We start from the raw sequence: 17,482 nt of genomic DNA on the forward strand, positions 1-17,482 counted from the left end.
ATGTGGTAAGTGACGCCTATTTGGGAGGGAAATGGTAATTTTTGATGCGTAGTTCCTAAAGTGTTTCACGTCTGGGTTCATTGGTAGACATTGATGATACGATTAGCCAACAACTCCATTATCATTGTATCACATGACTCAGCAGAAGATAAGCCAGATGGACCTTTATCTTTCTTTAACAATTCCTATGTTGCACTTCTACCCTGTGAAGCTGTGAAATGGAGAAAACTAGGGAGAGAAGTACATGAACATAAAAATGGAAAATGGAAACTTAACATCTTGTTTCATACAATGTCCTTAGTACAGAATATTTCTTGATAACTATTAGTAATTGAAATACAGTAAGCTGAGGAGATCTGCGTTAAACATACCTCCAAATTACCTTCCCAACTGACTCAGTGTCACCTAACAACGCCCCTGTCAGGAGCCTTGGGATATTTTGCTTTGTCAAAGGCATTATTTTATACACACAATGTGTTGCTTTGAGGTTGCTGTTTCATTTTGAAAGAGATAAAATCATTTTGAAGAATGTTGCTCCATTACCTGAAAAATGAATGAAGCTTGGAAGTAATTTTGAAGAAGCATTCAAACATGTATGGCAGGTTTAACCAGATTATAACCAGATAAAATGCCAACTGCACCACAGTAAGCTACGCATTCCTTTACTGAAAGGCGTACATCTGGCGCCAGCTGTGTTAGCTGCCAACTGTTGCTGTTTCGTAGTCCCTTTCCTGCAGTGTCACATGATAACTGTAATGGCTGGGCTCCTCTGCTGTTAATTATGCAATGGTTAAAGTATGTTAGAGCAGATGAGCATGTCCATAACATGACAAGTAATATGCCTCTTGTCTTTGATAGTTCAGCCATGCCATCTTTGAGGTTTCCAACACTGTCAACCATGGGGTGGGCAGGAAGAAAGGTCACACCGGATGTAAGAAGGGTTTGTCAAAGAATGTGAAAGCAAAATTTTCAAGCTCCAATAGTTAGTTTGCCTGTTGTTGACATTGTTATCTCTGTTTCTAAAGTTAATCCAGTGAAAAGCATTTTATTAATTTTCAGCTTCATCTGGACTGAAATCATAAGTTGTGTGAATTAGTTATTTTCAGGGGAATATGTGTTGAAAAAAGTGCACGTTTGTCAACAAATTCTGTTTCGCAAAGACTGGCTGAATTGTCTCACAAATGGGCCAGGATTTTCCGTTGGGAGGAGCGGGGGGGAGGGCGGGAACCGGCGCGGGTGGGTGTGGACCCAATTGCCGCCAGCGATCGGGTCAGCTCCGCCATTTTATGCGGGCGGGCCAATTAAGGCCCACCCAGCATATTTGCCAACTCACATGGATAGTGGGAGTGTGCGGGCGACGGCGGACATGCACAGACCGCTGGGTCCAATGTCGACCCGGCAGTCTGTATAAGAGAAGGCCTGGCAGCCTCCTGTAGGCCGGTGACAATGGGCAGTTCCAGGCCGCAGCAGAGGGGTTCGGGTGTGCAGGCCAGGCTGGAGGGAAGGCCAGAGGAGCAGGGCAGGCTGGAGGGAAGGCCAGAGGAGCAGGGCAGGCTGGAGGGTAGGCCAGTGGGGGGCTAAAGCGCCCCTCGTTTTTCGGATGACTGCCTCGCTGCCCTCCTCGAGGAGGTGGCAACACGGCGGGAGGTGTTGGTCGCCCAGGATGGGAGGAGGAGGCCCCCCCACATGACCAAACGTGCCTGGGAGGAGGTGGTGGAGGTGGTGAGCTCCCGCCACGTGGTGCAGTGCACCTGGGTCCAGTGCCACAAGCACTTCAATGGTTTGCTGCGCTCTGGCAGGGTGAGTACCATGGTGGCATTGGGCATTAACCTAGCAGGTAGCCTTACCCTCTGCGGCCCCCATCCCCACCCCCCACCCCAAGTCTTACTGTCGTGACTGAATTGAATCATTTAGTGCATTTTTCCTTTGCTGGGTGGGCCAGCAGATAGAGCCCATGCTAGGTCAGCCTGAGTGGGTCATGAGGAGATGAGTTCTTCCCTGCACCATGTGTTGTTCTTAGTGGCACATGACTAGTTTGGGGGCAACCTGGAGGAGCTGCAGCTGGGCGCATACTGAGAACTCCAGGACATGTCCTATTCACGGTGATGAGATGATGGAAGGGAAGCCTCAAGATATCGTGGCAAAGAACCATCTGCTGCCCTCCATGCTGCACGTGGTTGCGCCTCCTTTCAATGGGAGGAAATACCATGTGGTTCCTAATGTGATGTATGCAGCATGTGTCCAAGGGGGCATTGGTGGGGTGGGGAGCAAGCTTAGCATCTTGGTCTGAGTGATCAGCAGCAGCGGGGAGAGGAGGCACTGGAGGCCTGATGTGTCCCACCCTGGTTGGGGTGTGGCGTGCTCCAGCAGAGTCCACATGCGGTTTGCCCTGATGAATGGTCTTCTCTATTTTTCAGGAGAAGAATGTTCATATCGCGTCCGAGCGTGTGAGGACTGGAGGCAGCCAGGCACAGCTCTCCATATTAAGCCGCATCGAGCAGGAGGCCCTTGAACTGGAGAGGTGCCATGCACCCAGGTCTACTGGTGTCGGTGAGGCTGGGGTGCCATGGCCAGGTATTTAAGGCCATTGTCCTACCAACACAACACTGAAGATTGTTAAATTAGTTATTGTTGCAACATTGCTGGGCCATTGGTTCTGGAAGGTTGACAGCAAAATGAGCCAGGGGGAAAGGCATGAAGTTTGTCAGTGTGTGCACGCTAACTGATCCACTGCCATTGTTCTTCCTTTCAGCATCATCAGAGCACGGCCAGGAAGAGGAGCAGCAGATGATCCCTCTCACACCTGAGAGTTCTGAAGTCTCACCAGCATCACACCATTTCTGCGAGGCAGGCACCAGAGCAGATATTAGCACCTCGTTGGGAATTCAAACATCTCCTGGGGCACAGTGGTGAAGGCACTTCACAGTCGCTGGAGGAGCTGGCAGAGACAGTGAGTGCCCATGGCGCCAGCAGTCAGAGGACTGCAGGGGACCAGGCATATACTCAGTTGGTGCCTGATGATGTGCCTCTGGAGTCATCTGTGACGCAGCAAGTGCAGGAAATGTGGTCGGGCGTGTGGGAGCATCTGGGGGATATAGATGAGGCTATGCTTGGCTTGGTCTCTGTGGTAGAGGATTCTACACGGACGATTGCCGAAGCAATGAGCCACATGTCCGAGCGCCATGTATCCTCTATGCATACAGTGGTGACTCTAGTGGAGAGCCTAATCCAGGAGACCTGCCAGCAAGCCCTCACATCGGCAATGACCTCAGCTGGTCAGCGCCAGTGTGGGAGATGGTGTGGGCATCAGGCTTCGCAGCTCATTGCATATCCATCCACGGTGAGCAGGGAGGTCCGAGGCGACCTCACGTTGGTGCAGCAGCTGCCTGTCGTCTCCTTTTAGGGCACTCCGGATTAGGGCACCAGCTCCTCTGCCCTTCTCCCAGTCACCGTATCATCCAGTGAGGCTGCAACGATGGGGAGATGCCGGCTGCGAAACAGGCAGCTCACTCCCAGGCAGGGCCAGCACAGGCTCCATGGGCCAGAGGACGGCCGCCAAGGTCATCAACACCAACAGGACAGCAGAGTGAGCAGGCTGGCTCAGATGCCACTCCAAGCACTGGGGCAGCACCAAGACATAGCACCCGGAAACGAAAGCATAAGGCACCTTAGGCACACCACAGGTTTTTCACTGGTGCTTTTGTGTTGGCCCAAGATTAGGTCCTTATGATTTATTTTTGATTGTTTACACTATTGTTTAATAATGGTGAGAACTTCTGATTCACACATTAAATGCCAGATGTGTGAACATGGCTGAGGGTGCCTCGTTTCTTCTGCATGTGTATGTTTCAGAAAAATGTTATGAGTGTTTCTTTGGACATTTATCTTTATGTACAAGGGCCTTAGTTACTGCTGATGACCTGGCAAATTTTGCACTTAGGTGTTGAGTATCAAGGTGCCTACCCAGGCTTGTCCTGGAGGTCCATCTGTGCTGTGCTAGCTGAAGGTTCGTTGGGTTAAAGCATCCCGGGTGTCCCTGCCTCCCTGGAGTAGTCCCTGGTCAGTGTCTACCCCCTCAGCATTTCCCTGTGCCTGCTCATCCTCGGACTCACTGCTGGGCTCTCCGTGTGCAGCCGCAGACACTGTGTCGACGTCTTCATCGTCCACTGCACCCCCCTTTCCAGCACAAGATTGCGGAGAGCGCAGCATGCAACCACTATCACCGAGACACGATCTGGGGGGTACTGGAGTGCGCCCCCCTGAGCGGTCCAGGCACCGGAAGCACATCTTGAGAAGACCAATGGGTCTCTCCACCACAGCGCTTGTGGTGCCATGGCTCCTATTGTACCGCTGCTCAGCTTCTGTTCTTGGATGGCGGAGAAGGGTCATGAGTCACCTTCACAGGGGATAGCCCTTGTCACCCAGCAGCCATCCATCAAGCCGGGCTGGAGCACTGAAGAGACCCGGCACCTGGGAGTGTCTGAGGATGTACGTGTCGTGGGAGCTGCCTGGGTACCTTGCACAGACTTGTAGAGTCAGCATCCTGTGATCACATACTATCTGCACGTTCATGGAGTGGAAGCCCTTCCTGTAGACGAAGGCACCGGGCTCACCTGCTGGTGCCTTGATGGCCACATGTGTGCAGTCTATAGCACCCTGGACAGGGGGGAAGCCAGCAATGGCTGTGAAGCCTCTGGCTCACTGTGTCTGGCTTGCCTGGTCCCAACGGAAGTGGATGAAGGTCACTGCACGCCTAAACAGAGCATCTGTAACCTGCTTGACACGAGTGTGTACAGCTGATTGGGAGACACCGCAAAGATCACTGAGCCCTGGAAGGTGCCAGAGGCATAAAAGTTGAGGGCAGCTGTGACCTTCGGAGCCACTGGCATGGAGTGCCCACCCACACAGTTAGGGGAGATCTCAGTCCCAATCACCTGACAGATATAGTTCACTGTCTCCCTTGACAGTCGGAGCCTCCTTCTACACTGCACCTCAGACTTATTGAGGTAACTGCTTCGCCGCCTGTATACCCTGGCAGCAGGATAGCAGCGTCTTCTGCAGCCCCTTCCATCTTGGCCCTGCACCCCTTGTGCCTGTGCCTGTACTCCCAAAGGTGGCTTCCCTGGAGGCTGAATGTGCACTCCAGGCTTCCTCCTCACTCTAGCCCTCCCCTCCTCCTCAGAGGAGCTGCCTGCAGTGGACAGATCAGCTCCCATTCCCAGGCTAAGGGAAGGCTTCCTGAAAGCTACACGCCCGGAAAAGATTCCTCAGTGCAGAGCGCTGACCTGAAGGTTAAGAGTCCAGAAAAAGCAGCTGGGATGCGTTCTGAAGTACTGCAGATCACACAGGCAAGTTTGAAAAACTTTCAACAACAATGAGCCCTCTTATCCCGCCCTTGGATGAGTTTAATAGAAATGTCTCTTACCTGCCTGCCCATTGGCCCCATGCGCCAACCCGAAGATCGCATGGGCGCCGAAAAATTGGCGTCAATTATAGATTAAAGGGCCTTAAGTGGCCCATTAATTAATGGGGGGCAGACGTCAGACTTCATCGAGCGCCCACCCAGTGAAATATCGCGATGGCGCGCGGTGATGTTGGGACGCTTGCCCAACGTCACCAACGTGTCATTTTACGCACAACCCAGCCCCACACGTCAAACAAAAACTTCTGCCCATGATCTCAGACATGACCTGGGTCTATTTAAAGTGCAGAAATTTGTAAGGATTTAATGTATACAGAAATTTAGGTTCAGAATTATGTGATTCAGCTGGGCAGAGCTGGGCTTGACCCACTCTCATCCATCTAATTATAGCCAGAGGATCACTTGCAATGACATATCTTCTTGCTCTTGCACAAATTTGGCTCTCTCCTATTTCTCATCAACTGCCCAGAAACACAGCATCAGTTTCCACATGTACACTGACAGCACCCAGCTCTATCTCACCGTCACCTCTCTTAACCCCTCCACTGCCCCTGAGTTGTCAGACTGCTTATCCAATATTGGATTAACAGAAGTTTCCTCCAACTGAACTTTGGGAACACCAAAATCATTGTCTTCAATCCCAGCCACAAACTCTGTTCCCTAGCCACCAACTCCTTCCATCTCCCTGGCAACTGTCTGGAACTTTACTTTGGTCTCATATTTGACTCTGAGTTAACCATACACTTACGCTATCATTAAGACTGCTTCATTCCATCTCATAACATTGCTCCAGCTCTGCCCTGCTTCAGCTGATCCAATACTGAAACCTTCGCCCAAGCCTTTGTTACCTCGAGGTTTAAGTACTCCAATGAACTCCAGGCTGACCTCTCTCTGTTCTCCCCTCCATAAACTGAAGGCCATCCAAAACTCTGCAACTGGTGTTCGAATTCATACCAAGTCCCATTACACCCATCACCTCTGTGCTCGCTGACCTTCATTGGCTTTCGACTAAGAAATGCCTTGATTCTAAAATTCTTATCCTAGTTTTCAAATCCCTCCACAGCCTCACCTCTCCCCATCTCTGTAATCTCCTCCAGGCCCATGACCCTCTGAGATATCTGTGCCCTGGCTATTCTGGTTTCTTGAGCATTCCCAATTTTAATCGCTCTGCCACTGGCAGCCATGCCTTCAGCTGCCAAGGTCCTAAGCTCTGAAATTCCCACCCTAAACTTTTCATCTTTTCTACCTCCCTTCCTGCCTTTAAGATGCTCCTCACCTTTTGGTCACCTTCCCTAGCATCTCCTTATGTGGCTTGCTGTCAAATTGTGTTTGCTAATGTTCCTGTGAAGTGCTTATCATTTTACTGCACTGAGGGCACTGCATAAATGCAAGTTATTGTTGCAACATTTTGAAATATTATGCTCAGGTGCAAAACTTATGAAAAGAGAAAGGGAGTTTCACACAAGTCTCCTCTCTGTCTTACACCCCACCATGTGACTCGCACAACAGATGTCTGAATCACTTGTGTTTTCACTCCCACTTCTTTCTCAGTGTTGTTTTCCCCAAGTATACATTCCTATGTTGCTTACAAATAGACTCATGCATAATACCTCCTCCACAATTCTGGAAATATGCTCATTAACGGTCTTCAGTGATCTGTCGATTTTTCTCAACAACAATTTTCTCTTTCCAAGACATGAGCAGAAACTGGCTTTCTCAGGAAATTTAATGGCATTCTTACTGACTGATCCAAAAATAAGTGCTCAACGATTCATATTTCTCAATCGACTCGTTTTGGAAAGAATGTTGTTGCTGTAAGAGGAAGTTGGCATTAAGAAAGACTACTCCAACAGACAAGGAACTATCAGAGTGATACCTGGCAGGAAAAGTACCACACTAAATTGTTTGTAAAGCAGATGTCAGTGTCCCTCTCCCGAAGTCTCTGATTATTGGTGGGGTGAAGTTTCACTGACTTCTGCACGCTGTCACTACCTAATCCACTACAAATGGACATTTTTTTTAACGTAACATGTACCTTTAAAAACATTGTACTTTTAGTGTTAAGGAATAGAATTCTTCCCATTTTAATCACCCATTCTGAACAGCATCAAGCACTAGGGGTCAGGTATTGCAAAACAAAATGTAAAGTTTCTTCAGCATCATGCTTCCTCACATCACCCTGAGCAGAGCACTCCCTTCTTCATCAGTTTGATAGGGTTAGATGACGTAGGATGAGTCAAGGCTCATGTGGAGCTTAACCACTGATACGGACTTCTACGGGTGGACTGAATGGCCTGCTTCTGTGCTACAACTTCAATGTAATTATATGTAGTATGATATTTTTCTTAATTCCCAAACTAGCCTGAAGCCTCACTATGTAACATTGCCAATTAGTTGTTATATTATTAGTAAAGAATTGGGAACTAATTGTTATTAACATATACGTCCAGGGTGCCCTATTATAATAGGATAATAGCAAAATGCTGCGGATGCTGGAAATCTGAAAAATAAACAGAAAGGGCTGGAGAAACTCAGCAGGCCGGGCAGCATCTGTGGAGAGAGAAACAGAGTTAACATTTCGAGCCCATCCGAAGAAGAGACATACAAACTCGGAACATTAACTCTGTTTCTGTCTCCACAGACGCTGCCAGACCTGCCGGGATTTTCCAGCAATTTATGATTTTATGCCACATTATATTGCTGCATTACAGTCATGTGACAAGCAACAATGAGCAGAATTTTTCACTCGGCGGGCGGGCGCGCGCCCGACCCGCTCGAGCGGGATATAACGCGCGATGACAGCGGTCGAGCGTGCTGACTTCAACGTGCAGTCGCGCAGTAGATTGGTCGGCGGGCGCACGCCAGAGCCGGGAACGCACCTGCCAACAGTTAAAAGGCCTGATAAGGCCATTGAGTTATCAATTAAATTAAATTTTTCGCCGCCCATCCGACCTAACGGTTGACGGTCAGGCGAATAGGCCAAGCGGCCTTTGCATTTTTTTGGAAACCTCATCCACAGGCGGGATGAGGTTTCCAAAAGCAAATAAAAATAAAATTAAAACTTTCATTTTTCATTAACAACATGCCCCTGCTCATGTGACAGAACCACATGAGGGAACGCGTTTTATTACATTTTTATTTTTAAAATGTTTTTTTTATATCTCTTCATCTCCCTGAGGCAGCTCCGTGCACAGGCGCAAAGTTAATGCTCGGTCTGCTCACCCTCCATCCCCCCCCCACCTCCCCATCCACAGGCAGTGCTCAGAGCTACGGCTCTCGTTTCACGCTGGGTGGGTCTTAATTGGCCCGCCCATGTGAAATCGTGGTGCAGTGCCAATTGCCGCCGGTGGTCAGCTTCCCAACCGCCCCCCCCAAGCCTGCCCGCCAAGGGAAAAATTCTGCCCAATATATCAGCCTACCAGCCAAATGGAGAGAGGAAGAAATGCATTTAATGAAGTTCCAGCATTTTGAATCTAAAGTGCAATTAGTTCTCATTTATTGGAACCAGAAGTCATAACATTAATCTAAATTAGGGACAGTTTTGTACTATGAGATTAGGGGTCAGCTAAGAGTCAAACTTATTTTACAAAGGGTCGTGAGAGCTAGCCAACAAGGGAAAATGTTCACCCCACTGGGCTGGATTTGAACCTAGAGATGCAAGGACAGCATTCAACCCAAATGCACTGCCTAGTTCTCCAGCCATTCTTCTAATACGAACATATGAGTTAGGAGCAGGAATAGGCCACTCAGCCCTTTGAGCCTGCTCCACCATTCAATAGGATCATGGTTGATCTGATTGCAACCTCCCGCCCACCTCTGATAAATTGTCACCACCTTATTTATCAAGAATCTATCTACCTCTGCCCTGAAAACATTCAAAGATTCTGATTCCACTGCTTTAGAGGAAGGGAATTCCAAAGACTCATTACCCTCTGAGAGGAAAAATCTCTATGAAAACAGATAATGAGACTATTTGGACATAGAAGTCTTACCACCTCTGGCCTCACTTTGTTCTGTTGCTGTTCCTTACCCAGAGATACTGGCCCAGAATCTTCCAGTCTGCGGATAGCCGTACCCCGGGGGTACCCCAGAAGATGCACTGGGGGACCCCTCTGAAGTCCCAACACAAGGACTCCATGGGAATTGCCCCAGAAGTTTCAACTTCCGATTGGCAATTCCACTACATCCAGAACCCTCTGAAAAAGTCTTGAGCTCTGAGTTAAAGTTGGAGACTTCGAAAGGTTCCGACTCACTTACCGGAAGAGTTACCCAGGAAATGTTAGACAGGGAAAAAACACTCCTGGGTAACTATACACCTGACACCCCCGACTCACCACAGAAACCCCTCCCGCCCAACCCCTCCAAACCCTCCAACCTTCTAACCCCCTCCAACTCTCCCACTCCCCCCGACCTCTGACTCCCCCCAACCACCCAACCCCTCCTGATCCTTCAACTCCCGCCCCCCCTCCCGACCCCGGTGCAACCTCACCACCCTGCCACCCTACCCAGCTACCACCCTACCCACCCTGCCACCTAACCACCTTGCCACCATATACGCCCTGCCAAACTATACCACCCTGCCACCCTACCATCCTACCCACTTACCTCACTTATGCTCATTCACTAACATAGTCAAAAGCTTTTGAAGTGTCCCAAAGCTTCTATGTTAGGGAATGAAAACTTAACAAAGTACGGCGGCTAGTGCCATAAAAAGGGGGCGTGGCTTGGCTTACCTTGCCCCGTGAAGAAGCACTCCCAGGTACGCTCCGCGTTTCTGAAGAAGCCCCACTCAGAAGCCCAGGCCAGAAATGCAGCGCTCCAGCACTGTGTAAAAAAATTAGGAACAGAGTGGCAATCTGACAGTGATTGTCCCTACTCCATACCTGCTGCCCAAGCTAAGACAAGCAAACCCAGGACCTTCTATCTTGTTTCTTTTGCATTAGACCATCAGGGTAAACCAGGGAGCTCATTTTTTTGTTTACAATTTTTCGTTCGGTTTTCAGTTAGCTTTTGTACAAATGTTAGACAAACAAGATGAATTCAGGTACTAGCATTTTTTTGTTGATAACCCACTAAGGCATTTTGTAAATGTTTTCATGAATGCACTGAAAGGTGGTAAAATGCCTTCCATGACTCAAAGCAGATCACATTGGGCTGAGTCTTAGCAGTCATGTGGATGTCGCTTTGGAAGCAGAAGGGCGGGGAATTTCAGAAAATCTCACGCTGGGTCATTTTCCCAATGTGATCCCATCTCCAAGTGACCTTACCAGTGGAAATGAGGTGGACACTTAGGGGCAGATCGGTGACGTTGCCCTGGACCTTCCCGACAGGGGATGGGGACTCTCGAGGCCGAGGTAGATGGCTGGAGGCAGCGTCCCAGCAGCAGGTCGTGAGGCCAGCGAGACTTCCTTTAACCCCCTCCCCTGGAGCTGCGGCTACCAGAAAGCCACAGCTTCAGCCACAGATCATCCTATTGGAGAGGCGCCCTCTCCAAAATGATGGCCTGGCAGCTCTGGACACTCTTATTTTAACTGTTTATAAAAGTCTTCAGAGGGCGCCTCCACCTAAAAGGCACCCTCGCTATCCCCCATCTCCAGTGGCAATGTCCACCTCTCCCAATAGGGCTGCCCAAAGCCTCGGGTGCTCCCATTGGCTCTCCTGCCCATCGGCCATCCTTAATTGGACGGCCTCCAGTGAGAACGCTCAGGCAGGTGGAAGACGTTGACGGTGATGTGGGTGAGGAGGTCCTTGAAGGCGATGATGACGGCGATGAGGCCCTTGCATTGGCCAGATGAGGCAGGCACACAAGGGAGGCCCTCATAGCTGCTAAATTTGTGGAGGATGATGATAACATGCAGTGAGGATACACCATAGATCCTCACATTGCATCTATGAACGTTTGACCCCAGGCTGGCTTATGGCAGCACACATACTCTCTGTGATAATACTCATGTCATGGGGATATAGTGGAGGTCCAAATAGTCTCTCGATTGCAGGAGGATGATGATGATGACATGCAGTGAGGACACTCCATAATCTTCACATAGCCTTTATGAATGTCTGACTCCTGCCTGGCTGGGGGCAGCTCATTTGCATTCTGTGATCAGGGTCATATCATGGAGACACAGCCATGAAACTTTAAAAGCCCTGCACCCTTCAGGAGCACTGCGTCACTGGCCACAGATGCTGATGAGATGGGGACCAGCCCCACCTTAAATGCGCTAAGAGCACACAGAGACAATGACAGAACTCGGTGATGCCTGCCCACGACATTCTGGCAGCAATGACAAGCACCAGGGAGTGTGAGGCCAGACCATCACTTTGGTGTGAAGGCTGCACAAAGCACAGGGGAGAGGCCCTGGACTGCTACGCCCTGTCTATCATGACATTGACTGCAGTCCTCTAGAGGGCTGAGACCTGGAAGGCCCTGGCCTACATTTGGGGTCCTGCTGTGTGTCAGTGGCACCCAACTCAACCTGCAGAGCTGGAACTGCTGGGGTCACAGGAAGAGGGGATTTGGATGGGCTGAACAGTCCCAGAGTCACCTGGGTGGATGGCCCTGGGGTGTGCACCTGCTGATCCTCCCTATAGGTGCCCAAGGGTCCCAGTCTGCCTCCTTGAGAGGGGGAAACTGGAATGAGATCGAACTGCCCTGCAACCCTCTTGCATACACTATGATGGAGGCCAACTATGGCATCAGCGATGGGGTTCAGCCAGTGCAGCTGTGCAGGAGTGACTTCCTGGACCAAGGTCTCCATGGCAGCCAGCATCCTACCAGTGTTGACCTCAGTTTGTTGACATGCTGGTGCTATCACCTCAACCTGAAGGTAGACAGACTCGTCCATCGTGCCTTGAAACCTGAGGAGCGCAGTGGACATCTCTTCCTGATGTTCCCGAGCTTGCCTTTGCAGCTCCAGAAACTGAGACATGAACAAGTCTAGAGGCTCATCATCTGACTCGGACTCAGCAAATTTCTGGTCTCCAGCAGTCCGCTGAGTGCCAGGGAACTGGGGGGTCCCTGCCGCCACCTGCTGTGGATCAGACAGTGCGATGTGCTCACCAGATTGTAATCCCGAGGCTACTCTATAGGTCCCACTGAGGTGTGTGTCTCTGTGCTGGTGGAGGGTGTGGGTGAGCGCTGTGACGGGACTTCATTGAGGGTGCTTTCAGATTCCTCTTCTGTTGTTTCTTCTGGGCTTGATTGGAGGCCCTGGGTCGTGGACTCTGTCGGATGCTTGGCAGATGAGCCTGCGAAAGCAAGGGGAGATAATGAATGCATAGCAGGGGACTGCAGAACAAGACACGTCACTCACAGCATGGTTGTCTGATGGATGTTACACTGCTGGATCCTCACTTGATAGAGCACCGCCGACCTCACCGTCAGCACAGGAACAGTCCAGATCCTCTCCAGCCAGCTGGATGGCTCTATTATCAAAGTCCGTGAGGACCTTGATTTCAGGCATTCCTCCACCAGTCTGTGACCTCTGTCGCTTGTTTTGTGGCAGCTTGCCCTGCATAAATAGCGATAGGGAGAGTATAAGCAGGACGCCTGCGAGGCCAGATAAGTATACCTGGCATGTGTGGATGGTGAATGTTCCCAAGGACAGGATGAGGACAACGAAAGTGTGTGTGAAAGAGTGAATGGTGATGTCCCTTGAGCTAGCAGTGAGTGGGATCCCTGTGGATGTGTGATGGGTTTGTGAGTGTGTGAGTTGAGAATGATGAGAAGAGTGACTTACCCTGGCGGAATGGAGGAGATCACTGAACCTCTTGCAGCACTGGGTGGCTGTCCTCTTTTACAGGGCGTTGGCACTGACCACGGCAGCCACCACCTCTCGTGCTGGATTTGTGATGCAGCTGCCCCTCCTGTGGCCAGAGCAGGGGTAGAGGACATCACGGCAGGCCTCCACGCTGTCCAAAAGACGCTCGATGGATGCGTCACCAAACCAGGGGACTGCAGTCTTTTTGCCTTTCAGGGCCATCCTGTCTTCTATGCAGCAGTCGTGGGCTGGAAGCACTGAGAGGTGTGCGCTCAGCTGCATTTTAAATATATCGGCCGGCGTGATGAAGTGGTGAGGTGATGGCGTGTCAGGCGAATGAGAGCCCACCCGCTATCAAAATGGTGGATTTCCCGGGAATGCATAATTAATGTGGCAGGTTTAGGATGAGAAGCCGCCATTGTGGCCGGAGGGTAAAACATCATTTTCCCTGTCTGCTACTGCACTTAGTGCAAATCTGGGACGATTTCGCCCATTATCTCTTCAATGCCATGTTGTGCCCAATTGTTTTGTAATGATTTCAAAGTAGCACAAATATAAAGCAGAACTAAGAACAACTGAGTTTTAACAGGCTCCAACTGTTTTAGTTCCTGCAAGACACACTCAGTGTCAAGCTCGGATAGCAGGGAAGTGTTATATCAACTTTAACTCACGCCTAGGGTTGACAGGAGGCGCCAATGTCCAAGGTATATCATGAAGTCATAAGCCATGTTGAAATCACTGTTTACCTCAGGTATACTTTCCCATATGTTTATTATTTGAATTGATGGTCAATATGTTTTTTTTGTCAGGTATAACATGGATTTGCTGTGTTCTGCTGGTCACTCATGTATATGGGGGGTCTCAGTTTCCACAAAGCTTAGATCACCATTGCAGCTTAATAGATACATACATGGTACAAGATATACAATGGTCAATTTAGGCCTTATATTTGTCTGTGGCCAACAGATCTGGTCACTACAATTAAGACTCAAAAAGGTAGCTCACCATCACCTACTCAAGGTCGACAATGGATGCACAATAAATGCTGACCTTGCTGGAAATGCGCATATCCTAAGAATAAAAAATAAATATTAATCCGTTGACCCTACTCCTATTAGCTGACTAAATGTAACAAGGGCAGAAATTAAATAGGTTGTTAAACAATTAAATTTTAAAAGATTTATTTTAAAGTAACACAGGTATGCTGTCCCAACAACTTTGCTTGCTGCAAGAACTAACCCTCAATAGTTTAAAGGTGGTTCAGGCCATTTTTATGCATTTATAATGACAATGCGCAGAAACTACAATTTTGCTGGTATATCAATTTGCGCTAATTTGTAATTACCTTGGATAATAAAAATAAACTGTCAAGAAAGGACCCTCATCTCCAATGAAACAATGAGGAATAGCGGAATGATTCATGTAATGCACTGAAATGTCAAAAATGTCTCCACTAGTTTCCATAAACTTGTAGCTGGGAGATGATGAGGCTAAACGCAAAACCATTTGCTGCAACTAAATGCACATTAAGATACTTTTTTAGGACACACACCAGTGAGATCAAGAGACAGATACATATCGAAACAATTGTTATCAAGATCATGATAGCCTAAAAAACTGAAACCACATTTTTTGGGGGGAGTTTGATAGCACGAAGTTAAACCAAATGATTTTGCTGTTAAGTGTACTGGATTCTAGAATTTATAGGTAATTAGTTGGGCGGTGCAAAAAGACGAGTTTAAATATTGTGCCTCCAGTTAAGAATGCATGAACTGGAAAGGTTTTTGCTAATCGTGATTTAGTGCTTATGAACAATTGACAAGGTATACTAGTTCACTTCAACAATTCCTGGGACCTAGTCAATATAATTTTATTCCACCTCTATGATCACTCTTATATTTATGTTCTTTTGTTCAGAAATGTCTACTGAAATCACTTTCCCACCAGTAAGAGGATTACTACGTAATTCTTCATGTTGAATTATGGTCTAGTAGATCTGAACTATGGAAGATTAAATAATGTAGTAGTTCATGTAGAAAATCTACACTAGATCTTCCCTTATAGAAACAATTTACCCTTAACTAGAATTATGCTGGGGACTAAATATTTGCAGTATTATTACATAAGGAAAAGGATTGATCTGTAACTTCAACTGTACACATTACCATGCTCCCTGATGCTCTGATTTTAGTGCCAACTTTATTTGTGATGAATTCAGCGTATTGTAACTGAAATGGTGTTTCTTTAAATTACCTGTTTTCTCAGCCCATCCACACCTACAGCCACTATACCTGACAATGAAGAATTGCACCAGTTATCGTTTTATATTATTATATGGATAAATGTTCTGTCCATGGAAAATACCAAGGCATATTGCCCCTTTCTGTTGCTGAAAGGATCCTTGGCAGGATCTTTCTCAAACTTCTGAACAAAGACACTGCACATATTTTTCTTCTAGAGATCGAATGTAGATTTTGTCCAAAGAGAACACATTGGACACAGCCTTCACTGCAATACAAATTTGGGAGAAGTATGGATCATAACACTGTAAACTATGCTTGACCAAGATGTCATTGTAGTTTAGATGGACAATAAACCAATAAACCAAAGCCTAGGGGAATCTGACAAGATAGCTTTGTAAATATTCCAATAAATTGTCAAGTGATCAAACAAATCTTCGAATTATTATAATTGTGAGCTGTTTCATAATCAGATTAATGGTTTTGTGTAACACGTAGAAAATCAGAATACTGTCAGTTACAATCTAAGACCTGAATCTAAAAGTAGTTTCAAATGGATCTATATTTACTATATAAATTTACAGAGATAATGTAACTCCTGATGTATTGTTGGAGAGATAATTTTCAATTTAAGGATCGGCCGTCTATGGGCAGGATTTTTTGCTCGGCATGCGGGCACGCGCCTGACACGCCCGAGCTTGAAATAGCGCACGATGACATCCAGCGAGCATCCTGACATCATCGCGCACTCGCGCGATATTTCGGTCATTGGGTGCGTGCGAGCGAGAGTCGTCAGCGGGCTCGCCGACAATTAAGAGGCCTATCAAGGCCATTAATGTATTAATTAACTACAATTTTTCGCTGCCCATCCAACGTTACGGTTGGCGGGCGGGTGAATCGGCCTGGCAGCCTTTGCATTTTTCAGGAAACCTCATCCAAGGACGGGATGAGGTTTCCGATATTAACTAAAAAATAAATAGAAGTGTTTGGACAGAATTTTTAATTATCTATGTTTTCATGTGAGTGAGTCTGATGTATGGAAATTTTTATCTGCATTTTCAAAGCTTTATATCATGGTTTTAAATTTTTCAGCTCCCTGAAGCAGCCCTCTGCCTTCTGGGAGCTTCCATTACGCAGTCCCCCGCACCCACGCAGACTTCAGCGCTCGCCCTCCTCCTGCCCCCACCCGGCAGCGCTGTGCCTTTCAGCATGCCTTTCGCGCCGGCTAGACGTTAATTGGCCAACCAGTGTGAAATCGCAGTCGGGGGCCGATCGCAGGTGGCGAGCCGTTTCCCCGCTGCCCTCGGGCCCACCCGTGCTCGCTTGACGACCTCAAAATCCTGCCCTATGTTATTCACTCAGGACTATTTCCAATTGTGATGTCGTGTTAGTCATCTGCTGAGAATTCACTGGCGTTTGCAAAGGAAGGTATTGTGCATCAATTCCTACTTCCCACTAATGACATTTCCATATGGTTTCCAACATCACCAAATTCCTCGAATGAGTTTTTCACTCTCATCCAGAATGATAGCAGTATTAAAAGCAAGGGAATGACTACTTGTCATCAGAATTATGATCATTCTCAGAAAAATACGCAAAAACAATTTATGTTCCTTTGCCTCCGAATTTTAAAAATGAATTATGTGCTGGAATCATTTTTATTATATATTTAACTGAACAACCTGGATTCTCTTTTATGGACATTGCATGGAAAATTAGATTTTATTGATTCGGCAGAGATTCCTTTGTGAGTTAGTTACTTCTTGGGCAAATTCATACACTCATACACTAGGGTGAATCAGGGTTAGTGCATGAGCTAATGGGGCATTAAGGCATAGTGGTTAGTCAGTTTTTCCGCAAATTTGGCTTGCCTTACACCCCTGTGAAATCCCCTCACTCCACAAAAATTTGTAAAGTAGATATACAGGCTAAAGCTTTCTGAAGGCACACACTGCTGGCATGCAAGGGGACAAATTATCAGAAAATTTGAGACGGTGAGGGCAATGCCTATGATTTTACTGCAGGTGCAAAATTGTGTGTGGAGCAGCTGTAATTTTCCA

The sequence above is a fragment of the Cetorhinus maximus genome, chromosome 22 (assembly GCF_964194155.1).
Source record: "Cetorhinus maximus chromosome 22, sCetMax3.hap1.1, whole genome shotgun sequence".
Taxonomy (NCBI): domain Eukaryota; kingdom Metazoa; phylum Chordata; class Chondrichthyes; order Lamniformes; family Cetorhinidae; genus Cetorhinus; species Cetorhinus maximus.